We start from the raw sequence: 16,308 nt of genomic DNA, 5'->3' as shown, positions 1-16,308 counted from the left end.
CCTTCCTTTTTAGAAACCAGAAGGACATCTGCGTCTTCCTGGGCTTCCTTCATGGAAGGTCATGCTAATTGCGTTCTAGAAGTCCTCAAGCTTTGATGTAAGAGGAATAGGTCATTTTGTTCCTTAGCCTTTACGGGATGCAACTGTCTTTTCTCTGCCTTCTGAAGCCTCTGGATTATTTCGTAACCTCGGTGTTTCTGAAAACTCTTATTGGCTTTAGAAGCAACTCCTGCAATATGGTAATGAGCACATGCAGATACCGGGAGAAGTGCTGTGTCTAACCTCTAGGTTTGCATCCACGCAGACCTTTGCTGAGTTCTACAAGGACGAGCTTTTACAATACGATTTGCATTTCTCTGGTAGAAATGGTTTCCGTGCGTGAAAATGACTGAAGTGTTCATAAACGTGCCTTCAACCAAGAAACATTAGCACACTGTACCTGTGTCAAGTGCTACCCTCATGGCTTGTTTGGTACTGATCCCAGCTGTGCTTAGTCAAAGGCAATGAAAGAAGAAACTCTAGTCTTCAGAGTCTGGGAGAAAAAGGGGCGCTTAGAAGCCAGATTTGGAGGGTGGTCCCGAGTTGGTACCTAGTGGGCACGAGAGAAGGGGCTCAGAGTCACTGTCGCAGACAACCCCAGGCACCTTGAGCAAAGGTCTGTCTCTATATGTGTTGTGTGTCAAGGTGAAACAGACCTGAGCTGGTCTCTTGAGCCATACCACCTTCTGCGCACAGATGGTCGAAATCATCGTATCATCTTGGAACAAAAGATCATGCTGTGTTTATATTTTACCTCCTTTTACCATGCAGGTACTTCTGAATAGATGCGTGATTGTACACATATAGATGTCATACTGAATAAAAGAAGTTGGGGCGTTTATTTTTCTATTAATACCTTCACTACGATAGACCCCATCGGCACATGAAAAAAGCATGGGGGTTGTAATTTAGAAGCTCAGTAAGATATCAGAGCATCAGCCTTCTCTATATACACTCAGGAGTTTTACCTAGTGGACTCTTTGTTTATACCTGTGAGTGTTAACATAGTACTTATATTTAAGCTTTTTTTTTTTTTTTAAATGAGTTTTTTAAGATGTTGGAGTGCCTCATCGCATGCTTAGACTGAAGAATTCTTCAGAATGTTTTAGTTGTCTGCGGTCGCATGGTTTGTTAGCTATTCTAGTATTAGCTTTGCTTATCAAAAAGAAACAAAAGAAGAAACTGTAGTCATTCATGTTGGGGGCCAGGGAGGAGCAATTTGAAGCTGACAGGGGAACACCAAGTCCAGGTGAGGTTTTGGGTAAATGATAATAAAATACATTATTTTTACTTTTCCCAGCCTTGATTCTCCACGTTGAAGAACAGGAATAAAGTATCAACTACAAGGTGGTTAGAAGCACAGACGGTGGAGTCAGACGTGGGTTAGAGTCTTTGCTCTGGACCTCGTTATGCTTAAGATTTTGAGCAAAGTGACCGTCTCTCTGAGCTGCCACCTTGTCATCTGCAGATTGAGGAGGGTAATGCACACCAACGGGCGGGTGAAAGGGTTAACTGAGCTAATGCATAGAAAGTATTACTATTTCCCACCACGTCTGGCATATAGTAAGTGCTTCATAAGCTGTTCCTAGTTTCATTATTATATTTGACCGAGGAAACATTTGGGGAAGTAGAATCCTGCTCTAAATGCTGGGTCAGAAAAAGACAATATTCACATCATGGGTTGGTCCTGTTCTAGTGACGGTTGTACACGCAGTAACTGGTCATCACTTGGGAGATGGTGATTTAGTTTGTAGCCTAGTGTAGTGTTTTTATATAACATTTGCTAAAAGCCTAAAGTAGTATCTTTTTGCCATGTATTTTTTCATTTTCATGCAAGTTATGCAGGAAAACCAATTAATTTTTTTGTGTTTATGATTTCTGGTAACTATGGCTATTGCGGTAACATGCACATTTTATCTATGATCCTATTGCTAGAGTTGAGAGCAGAAAAACACCTAGAGGTATAAGATATTCATCATTACATCAATCCTACAAGCTTAAAACTAGTGGTAACTAGTTCTCAATGATAATCATATCTACTAAAGAGCAGTAATAATTAACAGGCTAGCTAATTAGACACTACCAAAGAGACATTTCTTTTTTCAAAAATTTTATTGAAGTATAGTTACTTACCATGGTGTGTTAATTTCTGCGTATAGCAAAGGGATTCAGTTATAACATACATATTCTTTTCCATTACGGTTTATCATATTCTTTCCATTACGGTTTTTTCATATTCTTTTTCATTATGGTTTATCTTGAGAGGATTGTCTACATGTTTACTGTGTCCTTTGACCTTCCTGAAATCTAAGGTTCTGATTCTCTCCTTCCTTTCTCTCTCCCTTCCCTCCCTCTTTCCTTCCTTCCCTCCCTCCTTCCTTCCTTCTCTCCTGCCCTCCTTTTATCTCTTGTATATTCTCTCAACTCTATAGCATTTACTTTTTCGTTGTGAATCAGAAGCGTTCAGGGAACAGAAAAAGAGGGAGAGGAGACCCACAGTCTTTTTATGTTAGTCCTGGTTTTATAAATGGAAACTTTAAGAAGAGTCAGAAAAATCTGTTTTTCTTTCTCCCGCTATTGAACTGGAGAAGCACATCTGAAGTGACCTGCAGACTCCAGGGAAGCCTCGTTCGGTAGCTATTTGTTGATTCATTGATTAAACGGCATGGAGGGAAGGGGCATGGGGTATGGAGATCCCCTTAGTAGTGAGAGCTTTGAAACCCCAGGCTGCAATGTGCAGTAGGTTGGTTTCTCTGTGACCTTCCAACAACTAATCTCCTTTAAGATCGGAATCAAAGCAGTTAAGGGATTTTGTCAGATGGGTTTTGCCTACAGTTGGGGTTTTGGCAGTTGTGTGTCGAAGGCAATACATTCTTCACAGGGATATGATTTTTTTTTTTTTTCCAGAAAGGAATGAAGACAAGGTGCCAGCAGGAATCTCTAGAGAGGGGCTCTTGTTTATCCATGGTAGTGTTCAGGCCGGGACAGCTGCAAGGTGGATGACTTTCTCACACTTCCCAGCCAACTTTCTCTTTAACCACCCTCGTCTGATGGTCTGGTCAACAAGTGCACTCATGCAGCGGGCCCCTCTCCGTAATCTTCTCTTCAAAGGGCAGAGAGAAAGCCTGAGATTAGAATCCGATATCATAGGAGTGAGGATGGGTGTCTGGTATCTATTTTGGGGAGATCAGAGAGTGTAGAATTAGAGCTGGAAACTGTTCATTTTAAATGGATGAATGGGGACTTCCCTGGCTGTCCAGTGGTTAGGGCTCCACGCTTCCACTGCTGAGGGTGCGGGTTCGATCCCTGGTTGGGGAACTAAGATCCCACATGTTGCATGTGGTGTGACCAAAAAAAAAAAAAAATTAGATGGATGAATGACTTGTCCAAAGTCACACAACTTATGAGTTGTACAACCAGGGCTAGAACTTGGGGTGTCTGACTCCCAGGATGGCACTCTTTTGAGGGCTCCTGGCTTTCAGTGAATAGACTACAAAAGAGTTTATATCACATTGGGAAAAAAAAATCCGGTTTAGGGAATAGTAAGACTATCTTAAAGAGGTTGCTCAAAAGAGTCACATAGGTCTCGTTCTAACCCTGAAGCCATAATTTAGAAGCTCTGTGAGCCTTGGGAAAGTTACCAAGCCATCTGAGCTGTGGTTTTCCTCACTGTAAAATTGAGATCAAAATAATTAATCAGTGGTGATAACTAAGCAATAAGAATAATGCTTATAGTTTAGGTTTGTTGTGTGGATTAAATAAGATTACATGTGGAAAGTACCTAAGCTTATGCTTGACACAAGATAGATATCAGTAAATATTATCGTCATTCTTTGTTTTTTCAAGGTTGGTGGTGGAGTCTTCGTGTAGGGTAGAATTACGAGGAAAGGCTTTTAAGAAGCCATCTGGAATAGAGTAGCTCAATGGTTTTCAACCTTTTTCTTCTGCTTTAACACACACAGAGAAATGTACGTGAAGAATTACTGCGTGCCTGATAGGATGATCAATAAATAATAACACGATGGTGGTGATGATCATGGTGGTGGTGGTGATGACAGATGCTGATCGGTGAGGTGTACATACCACAGATGAGCCCAGGACTATACACGAGTCCCCACAGCTTTAGTCTGGATTGCACGGCTTTCTTTCCCACACTAGAGAGGAAGTCCAAATGTGGGTGAGTAAGAGTTGGTGCCATTAGAAGTGCATCTACACTCATTTAAATTAAAAAGAAAATCATCGGCAGACTTTAGTACTTTGTTACTGGTAACAAATTACTGGCAAAATACCAGTTGGCCTAGAAGATGCCGTCTTTCCTGGAGAAACATGATTTTGAAAGGTGCTTTACATCCCAGACCTGGAACTATTGAATACATGGGTTTGAATTCTGGTTCAACCACTCACGAGCTGTGATGACCTACGGAAGTAACTGAACCACTCTTAATCTCTATTCCCTCATCTTTAATTGGAGTCATAGTGGTACCCACCTCATACTGTTGTTGTGAGGATTAAACGAGTTAACACATGAAAAGTACTAAGAAAAATGTCTGGCACACAGTAAGTGTTAGCAATTATTTTTTTTAATATTATTTATTTTTGGCTGTGTTGGGTCTTCATTGCTGTGTGCGGGCTTTCTCTAGTTGTGGCGAGCGGGGGCTACTCTTCATTGCGGTGCACGGGCTTCTCATTGCGGTGGCTTCTCTTGTTGCAGAGCACGAGCTCTAGGCGCACAGGCTTCAGTAGTTGTGGCACGCTGGCTCAGTAGTTGTTGCTCGCGAGCTCTCTAGAGCGCAGGCTCAGTAGTTGTGGCGCATGGGCTTAGTTGCTCCACGGCGTGTGGGATCTTCCAGGACCAGGGATGGAACCCGTGTCCCCTGCGTTGGCAGGCGGATTCTTAACCACTGCATCACCAGGGAACCCCTAGTGTTAGCAATTTTTAGACGTTTTTGTCTCCAAGCTATCTGATGGGGCAGCGTCCTACCTTGAGAATTTTTCCCTCTGAAAATTATCATTTTTAATGTTAACCATGGTATCATTAATACATAAAACTGTGTTTCAGTTTTCACACAGTACAAGCTGCCTTTATCGTGTACTTAACCGTTGAAAAAGGCATTATGTCATGTGTTTTAAATGGTATCTTAATAGATTTAATTCTTCCATTATTCTTACGAAATAGTTACCTCCATCTTACAAAAGAGAAAATAGAGCCTATAAGAGATGATAGAACTTGCCCAGCTAGTGAGTGACAGAGAAAAGCCTCCAGTTTAAAATCTTCTTTACGTATCTCCCCTACACTGCTCACTAAGTTGGAGACAGTTTGCAGAGGTGGTGGGAAAAGTGTATTTTCTGGAATGAAAGAGACCCAAGAATCATGAAATGGCTTTCTTCTAGGACATTCAGAAGACTCAAACTAGAAACAGGGAAGATGATCACAGTAAAAAGCAATTTAATTTATTTACTCGATAATCAGAAAAATCTGGAAATATACTTTAATTTGATTTTTAAGGACAGGAAGAGATAAGAGACAGAGGTGGAAAAGGATAATGAATAATGAGGAGGAGAAAGAAAAGGAGAAAGAGGAGAGTGAAAGAGAGAGAGAGACAGACACACATGCCTGTCATTTAACATGCCTGTCATTTAACAGTCAAGCAGTCATGGAGGTAGATGGTCTGGAATCACCTTCCTCATTTTAGACCTTCTTTTGTCCAAAACAGCACAACCAGAAATAATGGATTGGGGATTTACACTATGGTATTTTGCCTTTAAATCCAGTGCATTGTTCTGCTACATTTTGCTGCCTTTTGAGGCATAAAGATTCATACAATGATATAGACTCATAAAGAGAGAGAAGTATAGGTACACTGACACGGAGACAAATAATATTAGAACTGTCTTTTAGCTTTTATAGACATTAACGTGGAGATTTTCTAAAGTCCTCTTGTGGTTCTGCAACTATAGACATAAGTTAGATTAATCTATGTTCAGAAGACTAGGTGTTTAAAAGTGTTATTAGATATTTAATGCTTTTTATTTAAAATTCGTTTTTACTTCTCTTATTGAACGGATTTTCAAAAAAAAAAAAACTTGTGAGCTATGTCAGTCACCTTTTATTCCCAATTTTACAGATGAAGAAAATGAGTTATGCAGAGGTTAAATTATTTCCCTAAGACCATAGTAGTTGATAACAGATATGAAAGTCATTCTCTGGTTTTTGACCCTCCAGAAAAAGACTTTTCTCTTTCCTGTGATGATCTCTTCTAATTGGTATGGTTATCGCTTAATCAACTTCTAAGAACTTGGGGACACATGGATGGAAAAGTCACACCTGTGTACATAATGAGGGCCTTTCTTGGAAACGGAAGGAGACGTTGATCCTTTCATGCAGGTTTTGCTCTTGTCTTCAAATCTGGAATACCATCAACTGGTCTTTAAGGAATGATGTACGGGCTATAGTTTACAACGTTCTTTTCTTCCCTAGAATCCAGGCTGGGCACTGGAGAGAATCCTGTGCCTTCTTGCACTTTAGCCTCCTGGGGTCCACCAGATGCTATGGTGTCTTCCCCAGAGAGTTGCCTGCTGCTCCCATGATATGTCCGACTGGCACTCTGTTTGTAAAGCGGATGGGGTTCCCTTCCAAGAGGTACTTCCTGCTCTGCATGTTTGTTTTGAAGATTTGGGTTTTGGTAAGTACAGGGGACCAGGATAAAAGGGAGGTACCAGACTGTTGTGTGAGAAATGAGAGGCAGTCCAAGACAGAGTGAAAAGAGGGAAAAGGGAAATCTTTGTAATTTCCAAGGTTAAGGTCAAGGTCAGACCACCTTCTAAATCAGTTTGAGTGGGATCTCTAAAGTTAGGCCAAAGTTAGTTGGGCAAAAACCCCAGGGTCCTTCTTGGGGAAAAAAAATCGTAACTGCCCGATTACCCTTTTTCGGTGTTTAAATGATGGAGGTGGAGAGGAAGGATTATAAGCGGTAAAAGGGGTGGCTTTTGACCTTTTGCCTTAGAAGGTCATGGAACCATACGACCAGCTTTGAGAAAAGCTGCTTGAGAATAACTGTGCTTGTTGATAAACAATTGTTTTCTTACCGTGTCCACTGAAATAACATACAGAATGACTCCCTCTAGATTTAAGTATTTCTTCTAATAATACATGATATTTGTGTGGTGAAAGTTTATGAAGTCACAAATTATCATTTCCCTTTTATAGCTGAGTTAACCTAGCAAGATTAAGTGGCTTCTTGAGATTAACACAGCTTGTTAAAAAGAGAGCAGAAGACTCAAAATTGAGTCTTCTGACATCTAGATCTGGATCGCTCCTACCTCTTAGAGAATCCGGTCTTGGAAGAGGGTTGGTGTGGGGTAGGACTGACGACATTAGTGGGAAGGACATTAGGAAGAGGAAAAATCAGTCCTGAAAATATTAGAAGAAACAACTCGTGATGTCTTTTTTTTTTATTTTGGTGGGTGTGGTACATATGGCTTCAGGATGGTGCAAAGATTCTGATTTTGTCCTCAAAAGAAGATGAAGGCCAGGGGGCAGGAAAAGGGAAGTCACCCTGGGTGGCTCATAAAGGATGCAGGTGACTTCTCCCCCACCCCACCCCAGTCCCCAGACTGTCCTATCTTAGGTCAGGTAGTTGAGTGGAAATACACTCCCTGCTTCTCAGAAGATGGAATTGAGGCATCTCTAAGCAAAAGAGAAATGACCTTGTACATGCAGACTTAGTTGTCCCACCCACTTTACCATGTCATAGGACCATAATCCCTGTCAGTAATATCGTCTTCAATGTGAAGGGACAACTAAATGAGATCCAGGATGTGGGTGGACGGTGCAACCTTCCTTCATCAGAGCAACTAATAACCAGAGGATAAAACTGCGTTGGCCTGATACTCTGTTAAAATATGGGTGTCATTTTTTTTTTCCCCTTCAGAATGAAACCTTGTAAGTCATGTGTATATTAGAAGGTGAAAAGAGAAGTGAGTCCTCTCTCATACGAGCTCTATTTTACTGACATCAGGTAAATAAGATCCTAACCCAGTTCTGGATAATAGGGTGAATTTCTGGTTTGGCTTAATTCTGAGACTATGACAGGGAAGTTATGTATTTTATAATGGCTCTGAAATCTTCAAGTTGATCCGGCATTACTCAGCATTTGACCGTAGATTCCTGGTAGGAAGTCCATTCAAGCCATTGCTAATGCTTCAAAAGTCCTGTATGTTACCGGCAGAGTAAAGACACTGGTGTCCTATAGATGCCGACTTTTTGCCTTCAAATCATTTTTAACCAGAAGCAGCTACCAGCTGATCTTTCAGCATTACTTTTAGAAGGTCAAACTCCTATCACCATATGGACAACAGATATTTTCAGCTGAAGGATGCATGCTTAAAATCAAAATGTTGTTTGTACGCTAGAGGTTTGCTCTCTATTTCTCTCCATTGGATTATTTAATAATCAAGTTAATTTTGGTAAAGCTTCACTTTCATACTCCTAGAAATTAGAAGAAAATATTGCTTCCATTCATTTGCTATGTTACACAGACACAGTACATGGCAAAGGTAAAAGATAAAAGATCAATTCTTATGGATCTCAGAGTTTCAAGCTTTTAAGGCTGTGTTATAGAAATTTTGTAATTATTGTGGGTAATCTTGCAGAAAATTAAATGTTGAGTTTGCATATGTGAAGAAGTTTGTACTGTTTTGCTCACCATAGTTTGTTAGTGCTAAGTATCTCACTGTCCCCGTCAGGCTTTGGGTTTCACTTCACTGCTAGTAAAATGCTATTTGTAGCATGAGTGAAATCCCCGGCAGGGGCACACCATCTTACGTTTGAGGCATATTTTAGAGAACTTGCGTCTGTAGTTTACTTGTCTGTTTCTAAATGGCTCTAGACCAGCAGTTCTCAGCTAGGGGCAGTTTTGCCCTCAAAGGACAATGTTTGAAGACATTTTTGATTATTACAACTGGGAAGAGGGTGCTATGGGCATGGAGTGAGTAGACACCAGGGATGCTGCTAAACATTATTCAATGCACAGGGAAGCTCCCTACACAACAAGGAATTATCCAACCTCAAATGTCAACACTATTGAGATTGAGAAGACTTGCTCTTCCAAAATTTGAAAGGTAGGGGAGAAAGTGGGTCGCTTCAAAATTTCAGATCTTTTTTTAAATGGACGATTTCACGATTCGAATTTTCCCCATGGGATGTAGAATAAAGATGAAAAATCCAAACAAGTCCTATGCTTGCTTTAAAAATATTTGGAATGTAATATATGCATTGTGGCTATTGAACTGCGTATAACAGCCACCATCATGACAATATCAATAGCTATGACTCGTACAGAGCTTGCTGTGTACCAGGTACTGTCCAGAGCATCTTCCCATTTACTGATTCAGCTCATCCTCAACGCAGCTCTACCAAGGAGGTATCATGACTGTGCCCTTCAGTACTCAGACACATCCGTGCTCTAGTCTGTAGGAATAAGGTGAGCTCCTGGAAGGAATTGTAAGGAGCAGAGCAGTGGCGGCACTGACAACAATACGTTTGGGAAGAGGAAGGCTTTATTGTTCTAAATGCCCCTGGTTGCTCAAGCTTTTATTCTATGAGGCCGTTATTGCCAAAGTGCTTCTCTCAGAAGCTAGGATGGTCATCGTAAAGCAGGTTTATATTTGCTTCTAGAGGGAGAGAACGAAAATGGTTCTATAACTCTCTGCTTGCCAGTTCTGTACCCAGTTCCATGCCTGTCTGTCTTTTCCTCTCCAATAACCTTTCTCAGCTGAACTGGTCTTCCGGTTGTGTGTAACTGACAGGAAGTGAGTATCCCTTGCAGCTCAGCCTTGTAAATTATGAAGTGGTCACTCATACTTGTGGCCGTATGAGCTTCTCTGGCTTTCTCTGTCTTATCTCCAGAGTTTGTAGTGGGGATATGAGCTCTCCCTTTAAACTTTCATCATCGGGGTGGGTTTGATCCACTTAAAACCTCACGTTTCAAAGAAAACTATGTACAATGTCTCTAGGCAAGCCTCACGGTAGATTCTCCAAGAACACATTTAACCATGGAATCTTCCCTAGAAATGCCACCTCAAAAGTCATATTCCCAGTGGGGATTTCTGGGGGAATTGGGAAGTTAGCTAGATTTGCTGCTTTCACACCTTCTGAGGGTTCTGAGTCCAGGGAATTAAGTTCGTCATAGCTACACATCTTACTTTTGCCAAACTGGCCTATTGTATTAAACCTCAGTTGCCATAGAAAACCGGAAAGGAAAACATCGCAGATAACTAGAAATATATCAGTATTCTGAGCAGCAGTATTTATGGGGCACTAATGGATACCCTAGGCTATTTATCTTTCTAGTAGCAGTTGAAACACCCCTGTCTTTTTCTTACTGTAAAAGGCCTTCCTGTTAAGCAGAGAGTCCCCAAGCCTGGTACTAGAGTTGGGGAAAAGTGGCATTCTAGTGCTTGATTTCTTCCTCATTGAAAACCCAAAATAGAATGCAGTAGGGATATATTCAAGTTTGGAGAGTCTGCAGAGAGACCGGCATAATCGGGGTGGGGTAGAAAGTCGGATAGAAAAGAGGCCCAGTCCTCATGGTCCTTATCCCTTTCTGTTTCAAAGGATAGTCACCATTCATTTGTTCATAGTGGGCTTCTCTGTGCCTAAAGACTGATTCTTTTTTTTTTTTTTTTTTTGCTGTACGCGGGCCTCTCACTGTTGTGGCCTCTCCCGTTGCGGAGCACAGGCTCCGGACGCGCAGGCTCAGCGGCCATGGCTCACGGGCCCAGCCGCTCCGTGGCATGTGGGATCCTCCCGGACCGGGGCACGAACCCGTGTCCCCTGCATCGGCAGGCGGACTCTCAACCACTGCACCACCAGGGAAGCCCTAAAGACTGATTCTTATGTGCAACTCATAGTTTATTTTGTTCAAGTTCCAATAAAATGTATAAGGAATGCCCATGCTTTGGAGAACTTCTAATAGTATCCGCATGTTACCATCAGTCTTTTTTCAAGCTCCTGGCCACTCTTGTTTTCTGTGGAGGGAAGGCCTGGAATGCTACTGTTACTGGGGTTATAATGTACGTATTGCTGTACATACTTAAGAGTCTTAAGAAACTGGACTCATTCACTACTTAGCTTTCTAAAAAATCTGAGGTCTACAAAGTTAGACTCAACCTCTGTACTCACTAAAATGCAGATGCCATGCCTCTAGCCCCATGTTTTAAATAGGAATCTCTAGAGGGTGGGCTCCAGCAACTTGTATTTTTAGAAACACCTCATGGGATTCCGATACACTTCAGAGTTTGGGGAGCGCGGGGTTTGCCAACATCCTTTCCCCCTCTGTGATATCCTTTCCCTGCCGCAGCAGTAGAGAGAAATCTAGAGAATTTTAACTCTTCTAGTTGAAGGTTCTTCTCACTTTGAAGGAGACTGTCTTTGAGCGTAGTAACTCACTCCCCCAGTTTATAAGCAGCCCTTTTTATGGTTGGCCCTATGGTGGTTGGGTAACCTAAATGATGTGATAATGAGGGTGGACCAAAGGTCACAAGATTGTTAACATGTGTGAGGAGATTGTAGGCTTAGCCTCTCAGGTGAGGGAAAGGTTAACGCATCAACTGTACCAACACTTCAAAGCATGGAGCTGGTTTGCTGCGCTAACTTAATTATCTGTGCTATTGATATCTTTGACGAACATATCTGTACGCCAGATACCGTTACTTCACAGGAGGAGAGAGCAGGAGATGGCTGTTCCGTTGCCAACTTCCTAAAATGCTTTTGAGAGTCAGCTGGGTTGCTTAGTCCTTTCTTGCTCTTGGATTAAATATAAAAATAACTATGTAAAGCATATCAACCCTCTTTTCCCTGTCTGCGGAAACGGCACTCTCCTAGGCTTTTTCTAGAACCCATTAGAGAAGGAGGAAGAGAGGAAGGGTAACAACATGTGAGACCCCAGAGCCCCACATCAGATACTCCTCCAGAATGGATGCCGCTGTTAGATCTCGGCTGAGGAAGGGAAGAGGGGGTTGCACAGGTGTCTGGCTGGTCCAGGGCTGATTAAGTAGCGGGAGCCTGTCCTGATTCTCACCACCCTTCTTTCCTTCTCTCTGTAACCATGTTAGTTTCATTGACGTAGCCGTCAGAAGCCCAGAAGGGAAAGAAGTACAACCCAAACCAGATGACGTTTTCATTTCTAAGCCATAAGAGTGTTGGATGTCAAGCAACATTTGAAACTATAAACCAAAAGGAAGGATTTGTCTCTACCTGGTTTTTGCTGCTGCAAACCAGCCTCAGCTCTGTTACCACAAAAACAGTAGCACTGGTTTGCAAACAGCTTTCCAAAGAGAAGGACTTCAACCTCTGACACTCCCCTTTGATGGTAGCTCTCGAGGACAGATTTTCCCTGCTAGGTGTTGCTTTCATTTTTTACCTCCTTACAAGGAGCATTTTTGGGTCCGTGTCCTGAGTGATGGAGTGATGGGCTTATTTTGGAGCGGCCGGATCTGTTGACCTTTCTGCCACGGGTGTGATCTGAAATGTAAAGAAAGCAGATGACTCAACCTTCTCACTGCCCTGAAATGAAATACGGTGCCCTGTGCTCTGCCACCAAAAGGTGGCTTGCCGTTGAAAAGCTAGGATGTTTCCTAGGCAGAGACCAGGGCAGACATGTTTAGCTTCGCATTTTTTTTTTCACTCTTGTAAAAGTCTCTCACACAGGATGCCCCAGCTTTCAAAACATGGTTATTTTCATGATAAAAATGCTGGGGAGAGAGTGCCGGAGCATCATGAAAAACCAGCTACGGCACCCTGAGTGATGTTCCAAATATTAATACAAATAGAATTAATTCACACTCCGGGGGTGTCTCGGGAATCCATTTTAAGTTGCCCCTTAAACTTGGGCTTGAGGTTTTCCCTCGTGACCGCCCATGTTCAAAAATGTTTGCTAAACAAGGCAGTGCTGGGCTGTCCTCGATCTATAAATTCACTCAAACTAATTCATTAACTAACCCTTGATTTCAACTAGAAGCGAGCAGAGGTTAAAAAGTAAATGGTTGTTTCATGTTCTTGTTTAGCAGTGAGGTTGTTACCAATGTCATACCTGGCATATCACTCTTATTTTGGGGAAAGAACAAAGGTGAAGTAGTTATCATTAGTGGGTTCTTTAATGACATGATTTCTTAGTTCATTAAGGATTAGGTTTCAAAATATATCTGATTTGTAGATTCATTGAAGAGAATGCTGATTCCTTGTATCTTGCATTCAATTTACTCTGGGGCTAAAGTAAGACTTTCCGTGTCTTTCTAGTTCTCCCAGCCTTTCTTTGTATTCCTGCACAGTGAATTTAATAAAGAAACTATCTTAGAGTAATAATTCTGACAAGCCCTGGACATTCCTTTGGGAGATGAGGACTGACCTTTTCCTGTTTTTAATGAAACCTCTGTGAATTTGGGCTTGGCTCTTCTGCAGTCCTGTGCAACTGTCTTTTTTATTCCAGAGTTAAGGGTGGGATGAGCCCATTTATCTCCTCTGAATTGGAAGTGTGAATGCGGTCCTGGGCTCTTGAAAGGTTTGTAACACTCATGCCTATCACATTTGGTTCTTAACACGCATTTAGCTACTTCGATTTATGTTATCTTCCTTTTTTGTTGTTGTTAGATTTTGGTTTTTATTTGTGATTCAGTACCCCATCCATTTCTAAAAGGACTGGGAAGGAGTGCTTTTGTGATATGGGGCTGGCAGGCCATTTCATCCTAACTGTGACACACTGGCAATTTTAAAAGCTTCGTTTTCGTCTTTGTCTTAAACAAGGAGCATTTCCCACCTTATTAACTCCTGAAAATCCCACTGGATGGATAATTTGGAATGGAAGAACTTAAGACCTTTTGGGGAAAAAAAAGAACAAATCCACAAAACCTCTTATGATTATTTCTTATGGTCACTAAAAATATTTGGTATGCTAAGTAAAATAGCCTGTCTATGGAAGTTAGATATTAAATTAGAATAATGGATATAAAATAATAATTTCTAAGGGATATCTTCTCCACAGTCTCAAGAAGATACCTGTACATTTGTTTTGATTGTTTAGGCATACCTAGAGGTATTTATTCCCTTGTGTCTGTCTCTCTCTTTCTCTAGTGTTCAATGTGGTTTTGATTTTATGACTCAAAGTTGACTCTTTTCTCCTGAGTCCTAGCATATTCCCTGAGAAACAGAATAATTTAGATGCGTAGAAAGGCAAAAATCTCTGGATAAAGTTAATTTAATATGTATGACACAGCAAGCAAGTTTCTGTTAAATTCCAGTGAACAGGGTAAGTGTGGCTTTACCCACAATAACGGCACTTGTCCAGACCTCTGCAACCAGGTAAGACTACAGTTTTCTGGCCAGGATTTATTTGACACCATCTTTCTTTAGCTCGCTTAGCTAAATTATACAAATATGAGAATCAAATAAATGATGGAGACATTAAGAAGTTCAGAGGAGGGCTTCCCTCGTGGCGCAGTGGTTGAGGGTCCTCCTGTTGATGCAGGGGACACGGGTTCGTGCCCCGGTCCGGGAAGATCCCACATGCCGCGGAGCGGCTGGGCCCGTGAGCCATGGCCGCTGAGCCTGCACGTCCGGAGCCTGTGCTCCGCAATGGGAGAGGCCACAGCAGTGAGAGGCCCGCGTACCACAAAAAAAAAAAAAAAATGTTTAAGAAGTTCAGAGGAAAGGGGAAATCACTGGACTCATAAAAACCTTTAATTGGATCTATAGTATCTTCAAATTAAATGTAACTCGGCAAAGGCTTTTGTTGACCTTCACTCAGTCATCATTTCCTAGCATTCTTTTCCACTTCAGCCATGTGCTTTGCATCGCCTTCTCAGTGGGAGATTGGATGGCAGCGAGAAACTCATAGTCTTTTTTAAGAAAAATATTTTTTTCTAAATGAAACACAAATAGAGAAAACGACATGAGTCAAATGCATGTCCTGATGCTCTGTATATTTATATATTATAGATATATTGTATAAAATATATGTACATATATGTGTGTGTATGTGCTGGGTATGTATATTGTATATATATTGTATACTAGCTGGGACAAGAAGTAGAATTTTGCCTCTCCAGAAACCCCTCCAGGTGCCTCACCCAATCACAGACCTCTGTACCCCCATAAGTAACCATTATCCATTATAATAGTCACCTCATTATATTTTTAGAAACATGTTTATTACCCAGTGGGCACCCGCAAATGCTATGTTCAGTCTTGCCCATTAAAAAAAAAAAATTGGTATACACTTTAGTCTTTTTCAATCTGTAAAGTTCCTTCTTAATCCCTTTCATTTCCTTACAATTTATCTATTGAGGAACTTGGGCAGCCCGTTTGACCTATAGAGTTTCACTGAGCCTGAGTTTTCACAACTACACACTCATAGTGCATTCAGACAAGTTCTTCAGCCCCTGCCTGTCCTGCAAATTGACAGTTAGATCCAGAGACTGGATCAGACTCTGGTTTGATCCCTTTGGCTAGACTATTGGTGGTGGTTGGCAAGGCTACAATCACTGAAGCTCAAATTGTCCCACTCTAGCCAGTGGGGACCTCTACAAGTTGGTTCTTGAGTCCTTTGATCGTTGCCTTAAAAGCCTTTGATAACTTCCTTGTTATCTGGTCATACAACATGTTCCAGGTTTATCTTGCACATTTCCTGCCCTAGATCTGGACTCACCCATTTCTGCAAGAAGCCCTAGTTTCTCTAGGTGAGAAATGTTACAGTCCGAGTGCTAGGGATGGTCACTGCTGCTGGGTTGGTCATTGTTTCCTAACTTTTTGTAAAGGACAGGATTGGGAATCTATCTATTAAAATCTCATTAAAATGATAGATATATTTTATAGTTTTACTACATATTTTATGAACTTGTGAGTTCATATTGATACTCCAAATTTGAGATTATAGAGTTTTATTTCACCTCTTCTGCATTACATTTATATATCCTTCCATCCCCAAGAATGTTGATTCTTTTTTTTAATATAAATTTATTTATTTATTTATGGCTGCGTTGGGTCTTCGTAGCTGCATGTGGGCTTTCTCTAGTTGCGGCGAGCAGGGACTACTCTTCGTTGCAGTGTGCGGGCTTCTCATTGTGGTGGCTTCTCTTGTTGCTTAGCATGGGCTCTAGGTGCGTGGGCTTCAGTAGTTGTGCCATGTGGGCTCAGTAGTTGTGGCTCGTGGGCTCTCTAGAGCACAGGCTCAGTAGTTGTGGCGCACGGGCTTAGTTGCTCCGCAGCATGTGGGA

General features: G+C 41.6%; 1 protein-coding gene across 14 annotated transcripts in view; it reads left to right on the top strand.

The window, feature by feature from the left end:
• ESRRG (estrogen related receptor gamma) overlaps positions 1 to 16,308 on the top strand; it is a 640,838-nt gene that overhangs the window by 57,415 nt on the left and 567,115 nt on the right. The window lies entirely within an intron of this gene.

The sequence above is a fragment of the Globicephala melas genome, chromosome 1 (genome assembly GCF_963455315.2).
Source record: "Globicephala melas chromosome 1, mGloMel1.2, whole genome shotgun sequence".
In the NCBI taxonomy this organism is placed as follows: domain Eukaryota; kingdom Metazoa; phylum Chordata; class Mammalia; order Artiodactyla; family Delphinidae; genus Globicephala; species Globicephala melas.
This window is presented reverse-complemented; position numbering and strand designations above follow the sequence as displayed.